The sequence below is a fragment of the Aethina tumida genome, chromosome 6 (genome assembly GCF_024364675.1).
Source record: "Aethina tumida isolate Nest 87 chromosome 6, icAetTumi1.1, whole genome shotgun sequence".
NCBI classification, from domain to species: Eukaryota; Metazoa; Arthropoda; class Insecta; order Coleoptera; family Nitidulidae; genus Aethina; species Aethina tumida.
The window spans coordinates 8,686,660-8,704,287 of NC_065440.1; the positions used below are offsets into that span (position 1 = coordinate 8,686,660).

Below are 17,628 nucleotides of genomic sequence, written 5' to 3' on the forward strand. Positions count from 1 at the left end.
TAAATTATTTGAAAATTATTTAACAAATTTATTTTCTGGACACTTTGTATTAAATGTAGTCATAATTGACAATATACAATATATTCCACTCACTATAGGTTGCTGTATAAATTATCTTATATAGCATATATTAACTGTTATACAAAATTGCAAGATTTAAATAATTATTTAAAGAGTGGTTAGCAATATTATAGTCAATCCAGTTTGCAACCGCAACTCTTCGATGTCATAGGGGTGGTGTGTTCATCTGGAGAGATAAAATGGCGTGTTGAGTTGTTCCGTTTTTCTTTGCACAGTTATTCATAATAAACCATGAATATGATTATAATAGTGCTTTTAATGGCATAATATTAATATATTAAATAACCAATACTGATTTTTTGCTTGGTCCAAGAAACCAAGATGCTTCTTCATTAAGTTGTAAGTTCTTAGAACAAATAAAAAATTAAACTGGCATAACATTTTACAAAGAAAGGAAATGAAATGAATGAAATGTAACTAATAAAGGTTTGTTTTACATGTACTATAAACTAATTTTGCATATTATCATATCGACTGTGTGTTTTTAAAAGAGTAATTACAATATATGTTTGTTCATGTTTATAGGTCAACATTTGTTGGAATTATTTTCTGACGTTTCGTTAGCACGAGTTAACTTTTATACACGTTAACTATTATATACAATTATTTTGATAAAATGGATAACTAGTATGGATTTTGTTTTTAGCATTTAATGAAGAAACTAGAATCCTTTCCACCAAGTTGTAAGTTCCTTCGGACAGATGAGATTAAACTGGCATGAAATTTTATGAAGAAAGAAAATGAAATGAATTAGAAACGTAAATATAAAAGGTTAGTCTCACATTTACTATAAATTAATTTTGCATATTATCATACTGAGTGTGTTGAAGTTTATGGTTGTAATTAACTGTTCACTATTTTATTGAAAAAATAAAAATTTTCATTTATATAGGGATAAATAAATGTTGGACATGTAGTCTAATACATTTTAGTTTTTTTTTTAATCAGTAATTTCATCTACTAAAATTTCTCAAGCCTTTTTCCCTATTTAATCGTGACTCCGGTGTGCATTATTCCGAATAGTTATGATCTTAGGATTGGTGCCCTGGAGAGGGGTTTTTAGTCGGTGAACATCCGACAATGCCTCCAATTCCATCTCGAGCGCGTCTTTGAAATATTTTCCACTCTTGTCAAAAAAAATCTTCCCCGGTCTCCCTTACATAACAACAAAATGGATCTTTTTAGGAAATTCATCTATTCCGAAAATATGCAAACAAGTAACCTACAAGAAATATATGATATCGAAAACATCGTCAGAACGGAATATTTAATCTCCGAAGAAAAGGAACATTATAAAATTATATAAAAAATACAGTGATATTTCACTCTATAATGTTAGAATACCTTCTTAGAATCGAAGTCTTATAAACTTTTGTATTTTATGCTTAAAAATTTATGTTATATTCGCTCTTTCATGCGTAGAAATCTTGAATTTTAAGCATTCAAATGGCAATCACATAGTTACTCCAATTGTATTTGTTCAGTTTAAACTTCTTTTATACTGTACAAGGTCATGAAGTACGTTAAAGAAGTGATTGTAGTGGAGGCAATTATCATAAATGTACAAATTCTGTTCATTCATATAATTACTGAGAATATATTGAGTTTTTCAGTTTCTATGTCTGTAGAGTACACATAATTTATGCAATTTATTTTCGAAATACACCACTGACTTTTTAAAAACAACTTTATTTTACAATTGCAAGACAATGACTCCGTTGTACTGTCCAGGGGGTCCTCATATTGTACAATGTAATTGCATATTATGTTACATTTTATTATATGTGGAACGTACTAGAATAATACATATTGTTTAATATAATTATAACGTACTGTTTCGGATTTCTCTATTGTAGTGAAACTGGATTTATTTGTCATTGTACCTCTCTATATATTGTAATTTAATTATGTGTTGATATACCTCACGGTATATACAGTACCATTATGGGACTGGCTTCTGCTGTCTCTGTCGAGCAAGATGTCTCTCTCTAGATTCAGACGGGTCAATCGCTTTTCCTGCTGTATAGCTCGTGTCAATTGCCCTCGAAATAACCACGAGGATAGTCGGGGGACTTAGTTGGTTTTCCAGTTATTTATTTGTCACGCTCTAGGATACTGATTGTAACATATACCGTGTGGTATATTTGTCCTGGTGACGGAAACAATCCACGATTTTCTACATAGATTTTGTCTAGTTTTTATGATGGGTTTAAATTTTAACTTTCCATGAAAGGGAGAGTAATAAACGTCATCATTTTTCTGTTTCGATATCAACACTTTTAATAACTTACTACCTGTGACCACTGTCTTGGTCTTAAAGTTTTTTTTTTCCTTATTCAAAATTTCACGAAATTCAGAGAACACACACAGAGAACATTGTGTGGAGATGCGGGAAACGTCTTGCTTGCTTTGTATAAAAAGTTTACTAATCTGCTTTGCTTTTTAAATGTTTTATATACTTTTCAAATTTTTTTTTCTTTGTGAGTAATACTAAGATTTGTATTGGATACATTACAGATGACATTGGAATTGGATTATCCTTCTTTAAAAGAACTTTTGACCTTGTTTTTTGTTAATATACTTTCGTTTTGATATTCTAATGATTGACCTGTTGTATTCTTAATCACAACAGAGTATGGGTACATTCAGTATGTTGCCGTTGTCGCTTCGCCGTACGAATTAAAATATTCTAAGAAAAAAAAATTAATTAATAAAAATCTTGGTTTTGTTTTGTTTTTAAAAAGTATTTCTGTTACTATAAGCATTGTTAGGAATCACACCGTGTAGCTACCTCTCGTTGAAGTGTAGATTCTGTTTAATGAGCGGGGTAGGGGGTAGATGTAGTGAAACGGAATTTATTTATCGTATATTCCTTCCTGTATACTACAATGTAATTATCTGCTGGTGTACCGCACTGTATACATAGCTTGTGTCAGTCGCTATCGAACAACTATGGGGTTAGTCAGGGACCTTGTTTAATTTTCCAGGTTTTTCTTCGTCATCCCCTGGGATACTGATTGTATAACGGGTGCTATATTTGTCCTGGTGACGGTGAGTGTTCCTGTTTGTGTATTTTTTGTTTTCATTTTAATTTATGATTGTAGTTTGAAGGAGGAATACCGAGGACCACGTGTTGGTCTAAGAAGCGTGTTTTCTTCGAAATCAGCCCATCTGAGCCCTAAATTAAGAATAAGGAGGGATTCAACGTAAAATAAATTATTTTATTTCATATTAATTTATCAATTTGAATACGTAAAGTTAGTAATAGTTTTAGATGACGACGGCAAAGATATATCTGTTAAACTGGAGGTTATAAAAAAGAATTTCTAGCAACTATGACATAATGCTGTTCTTGCAATTTATGCAAGCAACGAATTGAAGGTTAGTAACCTTTTGTTTATTTGATTATGATAAGAAAATGCTTCATATGTTCTTTAATAAACATTTCAAACATTCCATTTTAAACAAAGAAACAAAATTAAAAAATAATTTTCTTTTTAATTAGTTATACTTAATTTAAAAACTAGTCATATTTAAATATTTAAGAAACATCATAACAATATATTTATTTAGTTTAAGGTAATTACTATTATATAATTTTATATTCATTCATGTAAACTAGTATTCATGCAATTTAATACGTTTAACTTGCCTATGATATGTAATTAGAACAAATATTAACTTGCTTATATACAGAAATTAAATTACTCTAATTTCCTTATCTCATTTTAAGTCATGTGAGCTACAATTAATTAGATCTAGGCCACCGATGAATGTTCATTGTATACAAACATTAATTTTAATTATCAGATAATTAAATGTAATATTTAATATGTAATACATTTTTTAATAGAATATGAAGTGATTTAGTTATTATATTTATTAAAAACAATTTTTAATAAAATGACATAATATTACTGAAAATAATAAACATTTACCTACTTCGAAAGTAGACAAAGACATATTTATTTTAGTTAAATAATTCATTCTACATACAATAATGTTTTAGTACCAGTTTCTACTCTAATTTTTTAATAATACAAAAAATTAATATTGAAAGTGCATTACAATGGTGTTTTAAGTTTGTGTAAACATTCAATTTATTGGATTTGAGTAGTGGACAATGAAACAGTGGAAACTACCATAAAGTTGGTTTAGTTTTCTCAGGGCAAATGAGTGAGTAATTTAACATTTAGATTTAGTTTCTTTTTAAAATGAATTTGTTATTTTTTAATAAATAAACAATTCAGCTTATTCATAGAATTAAAATTATATGGTAACTAATTTGATCAATATATTCTAATTTTAATAATGTGAAACGTGGATTTTAGTTTACTAAACATCTACTGAAACTTCATTTAATTATCCATTTATCTGGATTTTAATGCAATACAAATAATAACATCATTTGTATTTTGTTGATCAAATTGGAATTTACGTAAAGAGAAACCGATTTGGATAATAAAACTGAACAATTTCTTTAAGTTAAATTGGTATTGTCAGAAATATTTTAGTGTTGATAAAAAACGTACAAAAGTTTCAAAGAAGTAAATAATTTTGTGACTAAAAATTAGATAATTACATATCATAATAACTCGAATATAATTTACTGGAAACAATTTAATTAAAATTTCTGTCATTTCTTACATATGCTCACTAATTACTTTTAGAAGAATAATTGAAAAACAATATTTTACAATCAGTACCTTTTGTCAAATATGTATTAGTTGTTTTAAATTAACTTATTCACTAATGTTTTGAACAACAATAAATTAACTTCAACAACTTTTTGAAAATATTGGAAGCACGTTTTTATTGACATACGTGAATATTGTAACGAATTTTTTGTAAATTATTTTTTTTTTTTTAATTTTTACTAAATAAGTGTTTCACTTTAAAATTTATTATATTAATAAACGTTTACTATTTAAAGTATTTAAAATGATTATATATTGAAGATTATTTGGTCACTGTTTTCTATTTAAAATAAATTAAAATGTAGATTCCAAAGTGAGATTTCTATTTAACTATTTATGAAAATACAATCAAAAAATTATGTACTAGACAAAATTTTATACTGATCTTAATAGTTATTGTTATTTGAAGAAAAAAATTATTATTGAAAAATATACATTTTTAAAATTACTTACTAAAGACTATTGTAATTTAATATTACCTTATTTTTTATTTTAGTTATGGAGGATGGCAACAAAGGAGGTTCCCAGAATGTTTTAGTTTTCCCATGACATATGAGTGACCAAAGAGAATCTGATGTGAAAGAAGTGAAACCAAAGGTCAGTAAAATAGATACTTTTGAGATTGATTAGTCTAAAGTACTATCGCGTTCATAAGTGGTCTGCCACTTCAATGACGTCAGGCGGTAAACGGTCACATTCTGTATTACCGTGCACTGCCGACTCGGCACTGCCGGCTCCCCACCACATCGTAAGATGCGATTCCCAAATGTGTTGTCAATTCAATGCGAACCTTTACAGCAATCACATCACGAATAAAATGAATTTAGACGAAGAAAAACGTTTGAGAATAATTTTTTTTTTAAGAACTAAAATTTGGGAGAACATGTTTATAAGTAATTTTGTAATGTTTTTGCTGTCCCCAATGTTGTATATCTTTGTTATCGGATGCATAAGTGGTCTGCCGCTTTCCAAAGCGCTTGACCTCGACCGTCACGTTCTGTTACAGTCTATTATTTCGGTCCGCGTAAAAATTAAAAACTGAATCTGTATAAGTTTTGACACGGTAAAAGGGGTATCGATTTTACAAAACAACATGCTACACTATAAACAGGGTTGTAAGGATTGGATCACCGCAAATTATGAACTAATTTTGTAAACATTAGTTATTCAGAAAATATTTGTTGTGTTTTGTTGAAATTGTAATGATAACTACAATATTTAAAACGATTATTTAAATAACAAATATTAAATTAATCTTAATTAATATTATTTTGATTTTTTACTAAGTAAATATTTTTAAAAATGATTTAAATTAGTATTTGAGCTAATGTGATATGTTTTAAAAATATTTAAAAGATTACATACAAGAAATAAAAATTAATTATTTTCATAACAAAACAAAGTATTTACGATATGTAAAATAGTGCATATTAAAACATTTTAAATGTTATGAAATAATACACCCAGTTATTTTTTAAAAACTTTATTTTATGGACAATTTTGTTCTTAATTTTTTTATGTAGATTAAAATTAAAAGAATAAATTAACAATAGTTATTAACAATATAACACATTAACAGGATATATAACAGAATTCGGATACATGAATTCAAGAATGACACTTTGGTTTGTTCAAAAAGATCTTCACTCTTGTTTTTCATTTATTTGAACATTATTTGTTATTGTATCTTTTAACTCATCCATGATTTGTAATCTGTTTCTGTAAATGGTATTCATTAAATGTCCAAACAAAATGTAGTCCAAAGGAGTTGAGGGGATCTCGGTGGCCAAATTTATCTACCAGTGGCTCATCAGAGTGTTCCGTTGTTTTTGCAGTATGGACAAGAGCATTATAACATTATAAATAGTGTAGGCAAGAGCAGTATTGTTATTTTAAAACAATCGCATTTGTGATTCATTATGGTGAAATCGGTTATCAAAAACTCACAAACATGTGTATTACTTCTAAATAGTACAATTACCAAAAAATCAACAATTCAAATTGAAAACAACAACCGCAGAAATTAGTTATTTCAGATATATCATATAACTGTATATAATAAATAAAATAATCAAAATATTTAAAATAAATAGTGACAAAAACAAAAAATAAAACAAAGAAGTCGCAGAAACATAGTATGCTGGCCACATCAAATATCAGTTTGATATATATCAACTAACCCAACCATATGATATATTGATATATATCAAATTAATATTGGGTATACCCCCCGTTTGCATCAATGACGGCTTGGAGTCGCTGGCCCATAGAAGCAACAAGATTCTCGCAGTAGTTCCGCCGTCTAGTTTCCTCCCAGACCTCAATGCAATGGTTCTGCAAGGCCTGGGAGGTGCGCTCATTCCGATTCTCCCATTTTTGTACCATGAGCCCCCAAAGGCTCTCAATAGGATTTAGATCCGGAGACTTTGGGGGCCATGGTATTCGATTTACCTCGGGGTGCTGAAGTAACCATTCCCTCACAACGTGCGCACGGTGTATTGGGCAGTTATCATCAACAAAGTTTATAACAGGCATGTCTTCTGCCGAATACACCGCGTGCACTGTAGGCAACATTACTTCATCCAACACCCCGAGGTAATCGTCGGAACAGGCGCGAGGCGGAAGAAATGCAAGTTCTCCTGGACCAGCAGCACTCATCCACCCCCAAAGATTTACGGATATTCTTCCGGAACGATTACTCGGTAAGATGTGGTTTTCATCAAACCGAGTACCATTCCTTCGCCAAAGTTGCAACCTCCCATGAACCGACGATTTCAAACATTTTTCATCTGTAAAAATTGTTGTGTTAAAATCAAAATAACGATACTGCTCCGCAAACTCTAGACGTTTTTCTTTATTTACGATAGAAAGTTGAACCTTTCTTGCTGGCCTACGGTTATGTATCCCCTCTTGGTGTAATGCCCTCCTGACCGTTAGGGCATTGACGCCAAATTCTGCCGCAAAATTTGACGTGCAAGTAAACGGATTTGCAGTAACGGCATTTACCAATTGCCTCCTTTGGACTTCTCCTATTAGATGCGGCCGGCCCGTCCGCGGCAGAGCGGTTACCCGGTGTTCCGCCTCATAATTTTTTATCCATCGCCGTGCAGTTTCTCTCTAAAAGAGAACGGAAAAATTAGTTTTATTTAAAAAAAAATATGGTTTTTATATTTACCCAAATGATACCATTGACATGCGGTGTTCCATAAAATTTAAAAAGCCTCGAGTGTAGATATTAAATAAATATATAGATTAGGTTTTCATGTTATATAATTTTGTAATTACTATTATTTAATATTTTTATAAATAAACAAATTAAATACCAATATTGTAAATAAAAATAAAAAAAATATAAGATTTAAGATATAAGATATTTATTGAGTAAACATATACTATATTAGTTATAATAATCTTTATTCATTCATCGTTTCACATATTTTGTTCTTTTTTATTTATTTAAATTGTTTGAGATTCTGTACGTAATATTATACAAATATATAGATATTTGAAAAAAAAAATGAATAAATGGAATTACTAAATTATATGAGTTACCTAGTTTTTAAAATTATTTTATACTTTCACTATTTTGACATATTTTTCTCAACAATGGATTTTTTGAAAATTATTTATACTAATTTTTATTATAATTATAATATTTATGTCTATATGTGCATTTTGTATTCGGAACGTTACTGCTGTATATATTAGACGCGAAGTAAACAAGTGTTTCTTTTTGTCTTTTTTATATCGCATTATTAAAATTGAATATAAGAAACTAACTACGAATCTACAACATTGTTGTTGATACATAATTTGAAATTAATATATGACATATAATTCACAAAATTCATGTCGCGTTTCGATTCGAAAACCAATACGTAGTAAAACTAAAACGAGCACTCGTTCCTAAATCTAAACTATCTCAGACCCCAGAAAGTCGGTTTGCAGAACGGCCATAATGTTTCCCAGTTCACAATTCATTTTATAATCACAAAATTGTATTTATTTTATTGTATGGAACATTCATTTGCAATATAAATTTTTAAAATTAAAATACTTGATAACAAATGTTATATTATAATGAAAAACCTAAAACATTAAATTATATATAGAGATTCTCTTCCTTCGCTACATATAAAATTCACTAAACTCGAGATCTTTTTAAAAATATCATGCGGTTTATCCCTGAACTATATGTAGAGGCTCTCTTCCTCCGCTACATATACAGTTCCTTAAAAAATAAATAATAAAAATAAAATTGTTGTACCAAACCGAAAAACAAAAAAAAAAACACCCCCAAACTTTGATATCAACAAAGATATACAACACTGGGGACATAAACATATTCTCCCAATTTTAGTTCTTACCGAAATATTTGGCTCTCTAGCTATTTCAAAAATATTTTTTCCTTGTTCATTTAAAAAGACTATTCTCGACTAAGTCGTTTTTCCTCGCTTAAATTCATTGTGTTCGCTGTACAAAGGTTCGCATTAAATTGACAACACATTTAGGAATCGCATCTTACGATGTGGTGGGGAGTCGGCACAGCCGAGACGGTAGTGCACGGTAATACAGAATGTGACCGTTTACGGCCTGACGTCGTTGAAGTGGCAGACCACTTATGAACGCGATAGTACATATAATGTAAATACAGTCGGTCTCAAAAATCAGGTGACTGATGTCAGATAAGCGAAACGTGTAAACAAATCGTAATTTTTATTTAATGTTATTCCAAGAGCACTCTTCATCATTTATAAAAGATTGGAATCGCCTGTAAAACGATTCAAAACAAGTTGAAGTCACTCTTTGGGGCCTTTTCTAGGATCCGTGTCACCGAATTTATTTTATAGTCAGAAATCTTCTGGTGGCAAATCTAGCGAATATGGTGGATATTGTGAAACAACAAGGCCCTTTTTGTACAAAAACTCCTTCACTATTCTGGATGAGCTGATTCGCTATTATGCAATAGGGGCTCCCGATATTCTCGGTGTAAAACGGAGAATTCTCTTCAGTAATCGGTTCAGGACCCCCCAAATAATACTGATAATACAATCGTTTGTCCTTGGAATTCATGATTTTCGATGAAGAGGTGGAAAAAATTAAATAAATATGTTATATACACTTAGGTGTAAATTTCGTGAATAAAATATTTGTTCTTAGTTCAGTTTTCATATTATTGGTGGCACTCACCTGAGGAAATTTATATCAGCAGTCACCTAAGTTTTGAGACAGTCTGTGTAGAAAAAAAAAATACACAAGTTAAAAAATCATTGAAAACAAGTTAATTGATGAATTAACTAAAAATTTAATTATTACACATATTTACATACGAATCATAACTTAATATAATTATTTAGATACAGTTTTGAAATAAAATTTTAATTGACAAAACACATTTAGAAAATTTTGATTTTTTCAGACTCATAAACGTAATAAAATTTATCCTGAAATAATAAAACATTTGCAATAACAACCATCTTTTGATTATAGTTGTTTGATCAAAATTTTCTAACTTGAACGTAGTAGAATACAGATATTTGTTGGACAGTTATACAAAAATATTTATATTTGTACTTTAAAAAAAAGAAAAATACTATTATAAGGTATTTTTTAGATCAAATTTGAGAAATTATATAGAGTATATGGAACAAATTCTTTTTATATCATTCTTAATCTCTTGCCAATTAAGGTTTATAATAATTTCAGCTATGTACTGTTAGACAAATATTTTTTCTTGTTTCTTATTTTTTCAACGCACAATTAACTAAGATATATTTTTATTTACTTATCAAAATCACTTGTAATTTCTTTATTATTTCAATTTTAAATATTTCAGTTAAACAAAGATGATTCAATGTGTCAATTTCATTATTCACGTTATTATAATTTTTATATTTTAGGTGTTATGACAAGCTGCTCTAAAATATAAAGGGTTCAGTATGGATTTTTTACTGCCATCAAAAACACTTGTAATTACTTTGTTTGTTATTATTCCAATTTTAAATATTTCAGTTAAAGAAAGATGGTTCAATGTGACAATTTCATTATTCACGTTATTATAATTTTTATATTTTAGGTGTTATGACAAGCTGCTCTAAAATATAAAGGGTTCAGTATGGATTTTCTACAGCCATTATCACAAGAATTAACCAAGTACGGCCAGTATCAGGAAGAAAATATTAAGCTTCATTCACATAAGATTGGTACAGTGGTAGTGTATTTGTACTGCGGTGGCAGAGGTAATTTCTAAATGAAGTTTCATTGGTATTATACAGGCTTGTGTAATCATCATATTTATTTTAAAACAGTCACACACAGATTATAAAGAAAATTTTAAGTAAATAAATAACATTAAATAAACATGTACGGACACAGTACCTAATGTACTGTAAGCTAGGTCCCCAACACCAACTTTCTGTACTACACACACAAATACACTTCAACTGCACCAACGTTTATGTGAATGAACTATTAGTATCTGTGTACCAGATACTGAAAATTACTCGCTTAAATTTAAAAATTAAAATAATAAGTAATCATGTATGTTTCTTAAAATAGGTAATATTTTAAGCAACAAGTATAAATTACGATTTATGTTATGTAAATTATATTAAAATGTAGATATTAGGGAGTATATTATAGGTATTCATTATTGTCAAAAATAAGGTTTATAACCTGCTTCTCTACAAACATTGGATTTGTTAATTTGACAATTATTTTAAGCATTTATTAAAAATAACGTGGTTTGTTGGCTGTGTTGTTTCTTAAATCATTTCATCATTTCAAATTGACTTGATATTAGTATGTGACTATAGGTATTACAATTTGTACTCCTGTGCTTCCTTCTGTGCGATAGGGTGTTTGGTTATTGCAATTTTCACTTTTTGTATTTTTCTTGTCATCATTGTCATCGATGTGTTTCATTAACTGAAGTTGCAGTAATCCCTTTACAATTTGAAACTTTACTTTGTCCATATTTAACAACCCAACCAAGATCAAAAGGAGAACGAGTCAACGCTAATAAAATTACTAAATCTGAAACCACAACAACAACAAAAGCTCACTTAGTCGTTTTGGCTCAGATTTCAGAATATCTAAAAGATACTCCTTACCACAGTCTACGGTCCATTCAGCAGGATTCTGTTCTTGAGCTACTTTTGTTATGATGTTTCTTTCAATCCTTTTGAGTACATACCTGTCACTATCCAAACTGTTGCCTCATAAGGGTCCATAAATTGACTTTTAGCAATGGGTTCGCTAAGGAGTTTGCGTGTGATTCTCAGGAATGTTCTTGGTGTTGAATAATAATGCGTTGTTTATTGCGACGATGTTTATTGATCACTCTAACACTGAGCGAAAGGAAAGTGTAGGGGAGTTGTGTGAACGAGTTACCAGGATGCACGCGGACTACTCGCCAGGAAATATCAAACTGAGCTCTCGAGTCAGGGTGCTCGGGCTGTTTAAGAGCGCCCTGACATATTTACCTCTGGTGAGCCTTCCCAGAAGATACACTACCTAACATCGTAAACATATATCTCCACAGATGGTATTCCCACATCTGGTGGGCCTTTCCCGGTATTCGAAACCTAAATCTATGACATTTGTTCCGCGGACATTTCAAATAAAATCCTTCAACATCTGGTGAGCCTTTGAAATCCAGATGTAGAAAACATTTGCTGTATGGGTATTCCCACAGACTTATTAATATGCAGCTTCGAGTCCCGAAGCATTATTACAATAACCCACATTAATCTCGACATTATTACGACATTTTCCGTTAATACTTAAATTCTGTGATTTGGTTTTGTGGAGTTTTGCCATTCTTTGGCGGTCTAACTCACGGTTCTTTACAGACATTGGATTAGGGGTGTAGATCTCCTAACTGATTTTTGAATAGTGTTGTTCAGTCGTATAGACGCCTAATTTTGTGTGACGTCCCTATGAGGTTCCAATTTCTATCTTCTATATTAAACACCCTCTACGTACTCCCGGGTCAGACGCCTCTCTGTTTTACAGATACCCCTGTCCACGATAATTTTGTACGGCATCCCTATGGCGTTCCTGAATATATCTTCCCTTTACGCGGCTGTCTGTTCTTTCCCAAAAGAATTTATCACGAAGATAAATTAAAATAATTAAATTTCTGTCCATATATTGAAAAATACCGATTTGTAAAAATTTCAAACTCCGAAAATTGAAATTGACGTATCTGCAGATGCACTTATATGTCTATATAAATTTTGAGTTTTCTATTGTGACTTTGATCGAGACCATCCTTACCTTCCCAGCTGACCTGAGCATCGCAAACCATGTTGTGGTCTTTATGAATTACGATGTCAGGTTTATAAAGTCTGCCGACGGGATGTCTAATGTGTGGTTCCTCCTCGACCTCCCAGTCCTTCCGTGATTCGGCTGGAATTTTTCTCGCTACCTCGTTGTGTCGTTTTACCCGTTCTCCGTGCGAAGTACTGCATTGCTGGAGACCGTGGCATAGAGTCTCGGTAGTGTTGCAGCAGGGATTTCGACCTTTTCTGAGATGTTCGGGATTGGAGGGGTGTCCCACAGTGGGAAGGGAATTTGCTCGTAGTTGGACGGCTCTCACGAAATCACGATCCGACCAACCTTTGGGTTTACAAGAAATCCAAGTCCAGCTTGCAGAAGCCTCTGCCGCCATCGATTAACGCTTGGCGATGAACCTGGTCTGGATGGATGTTTCTACCTAGTTTTTGAAGCCGTCTAAGTATTCCCAACACACGAAGGGTCTGGAGTGTTGAAACAATTGCCGGGTCCTCGGAGGTGTTTAAAAGCTTCGTGATACGGCCACACAGGACGTGTGGTGTGGACCGCCGAAGCTCGAGGATACCCAGGCCCCCGTCCCTAAGCTTGGAATGGATGAAGCAATTAGGGGTGTGAACCGGCAGGTGAAGGATCCGTTTTACCGAACCCCGCACAAGACGGTCCACATCTTTCAGGATTGCACCTGTGGTTCGAGTGTTTTGGAGCCCATATAGTAATTTTGGAACCAGATAGGTGCGCATAATGCACATCTTCTGGTCCGGTCTAAGAGGTGCACGTTCGATCCGACTCAACCACACCCTCAGGTTAGGTACGGACGGCTTCTGGATGCCAGTAGCACCAAACTGATGCCCAAGATATTTGAGCGTAGAGAGCACGTTCACAGCAGGAATTTTCGAGCCACAGATGGAAAATACAGACTTCTCCACCGGGAGGGGCCGCTTATCACCCGCAAATGTGGTCGCAGATAGGGCCACGTACTTCGCGGGGTTCACGACCATCCCCCGGCTTCTGAAGAAAGCCTCGATGTCCGCCAGCATCAACGGAACATCGAATTGCCTGTCAGACAGGACAACGAGATCATCAGCAAATGCCATAAGGGTTACCCGTGTATTACTCAGTGTATTTACGGTTAAAGAGAAAATGTGAAAGAGGATCTCCCTGCTTTACACCGTGGCATATCCCTATTTGCCTAGTCATAGCACGACCCACCTTGATGGAAGTGGTGGCGCCGCACAGGCTAGACATAACGTAATCAGATGTTCGTTGATCTATGCCGATGCGTCTGACTGCTCGTTTTATGGAGGTGTGGAAGACTGAGTCGAAAGCCTTTCTCAGGTCAAGCGAAACCACGTTGTAAGCGCAGCCGTGCTCAACCTGGGCCCCGAGGTAATGATCCAACAACAAGATGTTGGCCAGTGTACCATGTGTCTCCACAAAACTACGCTGATTCAGGTTCAGCAGAGTCTCATTGCGCAACCTAGTGTGGAGAATTCGATGGAGGAGGCGCTGTACTGCGGATCCGATGGTGATGGGCCGCCAATTAGTTGCCCGCCTCCAGTCACCGTCCTTGGACACCAGAACTGTTCTGGTGGTTTTCCAGCTGCCTGGTTGGATGTTCCTGCGCAGGACCGAATTGAAGATAACGCTTAGTACCGGCGGGGGTACCTTTTTGACATCGGGCACGGTAATCCCGTCAGGGCCGGGTGCCGTTACATGCCAGATCTTCAGGCTCCGCCCGATGTCGTCGACCGTAATTGGCCGGAAGGTATTAAGTTCATCACGCTGATCCGTGATTTCCTCGTTGTCCTCAGGCGAGGGTGTCTCTAGAATTCCGCCAGAAAGTGCCTCCACTGCATCAAGCGAGGGAAGATCCTCCGGCTCACAAATCCCCTTCCCACTGAGGATTGTGTCAGCCAGGCTAGTTCGACTGTCGCGAAACATTTCCTGGGCATTTTTATATTCCGCGGCACACTGACCTTGCCCGCCCTTATGCTGGTTATAGTGGCGGGCCCCAACGGTTCTCTTCCCTTATTATTCCGTGTCTTCTTAGATCGAATCGACTCCAGCCAACGGTCAATAGCGACCGTGAGGGCGTGACTGGAGCCGAAGAGGACGGTTTCTGGTACATGTACCAGGGGTCGAGAGGTCCGAAGAGGAGCAGTCTCTTGACTGTCCTGCCATGAAGGTCCGGCCAGAGGTAAAGACATGGTTGTCGTGTGGGTGACTTTAGCTCGATGTTGAGCGGTCTCACCTTCAGAATCGGACTCATCGCTGGTAAGGACAGATCTTCGTCTCTTACCTGAGCAAACAGGAATTGATGCCCCTGACCGTGGATCAGCCAGGTTCACGCTCGGTTCGACGGCTGAGCGTGCCTTTTAGAGTTCAACAGTGATGGCGGGTGACTCGCCCGTTCTCCACATTTTGCCGTATCCCGGGCAGAGAGGACTACGTTGGTCGCACGCGGACGCCGGTGAGGCTGCGGTACGAGAATCGTACGTAACCACTATGTCGCTGAGAATCCGGATCTTAGCACCGGTAGAAGGAGGGGTCTTGATGGTGGTTGACCCTGTGTTGGTGCTGCTAACACTGGCGACGGCTATTGCCAGGTCGCCAGCATATTCGGTCTTCCTCCTCCGGTGTTTTACCTGGTCTACGGTAAGTCCGGTAGCAGCTGCCATGTTTTTTAGGATGGCGCCCTTAGGACAAGACGCCTTCATCCGTGCCAGGATTTCGAAGATCTCTGCTTCTGGTTGCGGTTTAAAGATTGAATGCTGGCAGTAAATTCTCTTGTATGAGCCCGCTAATCGTGGTTATGGACCCCTTGAAATTGCCAAATTCTGCGGGACAAAATTGGCATTTGGTACGATCCCCGCACTTACGCAACACCGTGTGTCTCTTGAGAGCGGCCGCCGTATTAAAGCGTTTGCCACACTTTTCGCAGTCGTGGTGGGCCTGGGACCTGGGACGATCATTTTTGGAGGAAAGAGACTTGTTTATTACGCCTCCCCCCCCCGTTTCTGCTTCAACACCTCTGATGTTATGAGGTGGGCTCACTCGGTGGGCAGCCGGTGAGCTTATGGTGGTGTTTTTAATGGTTAAAGCCTTCTTACAGGCGCCTTTGCTGTTCGAAGACGCCATCGCACACCTAGTTCTTAGCCGTGTAGAGAAAAGTGGTCTACACATTACCGACTCACTGTTATAAAACACGGAACCGATCAGGCTATGCAGTCAAACTCCTCAAGCGGATTAAGCAAGAGGATCCCTCTGAAAAGAAAAGGTCCAATAAATTTGACACCTATTTTCGCCCTATATCGCTCGAAATCGATTACACCGTTTGACTCCTCGCTTGTAATAATCTTTATTAAGACTTGTTCACATCATTAGTGATTAAATGTTTTATAAGAAACATTATGTTAGGGGCGGGAGACAGATAATCAGTTCAAAAGTGGATTATCTCTCCAAACAAACTTTATAAATGAATTATGGATAGATGAGCCCCACTTGAGTACAGAATTAACACAATTCCTTTTGATATTAATAGGAATGTTAATCATATCTTCAAGGGGAGCGTTACACCTTGGCCAAATGCCCCTAGCTCCAATAATAAGGGGACAAAATAGGTCATTTTACTGAAGCTGCAGAGCAAAACTTTGGACAATTGTAAATTTTGTATTTGTTCTTCTAAACATACTCGGAACTATTCCCATTCTCCTAGGAGACCTGGACGTCAATTATCAAGGATCTATTATCGTCAAGATGGATAATTAGATCAGATTTAATTGTTCTTCTTTATACCGTACATGGGGTTCAGTTTCTATTGTCTATTTTCTTTTGCAGTATTTTCCAATAATATTATCTATTTCGTTATGGCGTTTAATGCGTTCGTAATGGACAATGGGACATTTTTGAAGAGTGTGAGAAAGTGATTCAGCTCTAGAGCAACCTGCCCGACATGAACGTAAGTTAGGTGGATTAGAGCCTTTACAGGGTAGCATATTCGCTCTTAAATGTAATGAATGATCATAGTCGCCTCTAGACCAACCTTTAGGGCGATTATAAATCCAAGATCTACTGGAATTATCATCTGCGGCTGATGAAATTCCAGCAGTCATTGGCCCATCATCAAGACGGCTTCTTCATAGATTATTAGGATCATGCGAAAACTTTTTTAAAAAATTTGTATAGGTTACACTAGAAGACAAAGACAGGGTCACTGGTAGAATTGGAAAACATGTTATTGAAGCGTTTTTTTTTAAATAAAAAGAGGATAGATAAGGTGTAATCAAATAAGCCAAGACCATCGTCACATATACTAGAATGTAGGAAAGAATTAGAAGTATGAATTTGGGAGGTGTAGAGCTTTTTTGGTGAAAATTCTAATTAATGTCATAATTTTTTAGATTCTACTTGTCAATTTTAATATTCTGAAGACATAGAGCAATTTTGGTTGTATGTGATTACGTCATCTAAAATCAATGGAATATTGATGGTTTATTTTCTAATATGACTAGATTATCAGCAAAAGCCATTACACTACAATGATTTGTTTTGT

At 34.6% G+C, this 17,628-nt stretch overlaps 1 long non-coding RNA gene across 3 annotated transcripts; it reads left to right on the top strand.

Annotated features, from left to right (window-relative positions):
* Window positions 1–3,018: 3,018 nt before the first annotated feature.
* Window positions 3,019–11,391, top strand: LOC109607759 (uncharacterized). 3 transcript variants are annotated; one of them, XR_007548334.1, is made up of 5 exons: window positions 3,019–3,132; window positions 3,186–3,462; window positions 5,275–5,375; window positions 10,679–10,747; window positions 10,855–11,391. It is a non-coding gene; the product is annotated as an uncharacterized LOC109607759 (long non-coding RNA). The 3 variants fall into 3 exon arrangements; XR_007548332.1 differs by having other exon boundaries at window positions 10,679–11,391; XR_007548333.1 differs by lacking the exon at window positions 10,679–10,747.
* Window positions 11,392–17,628: the final 6,237 nt, after the last annotated feature.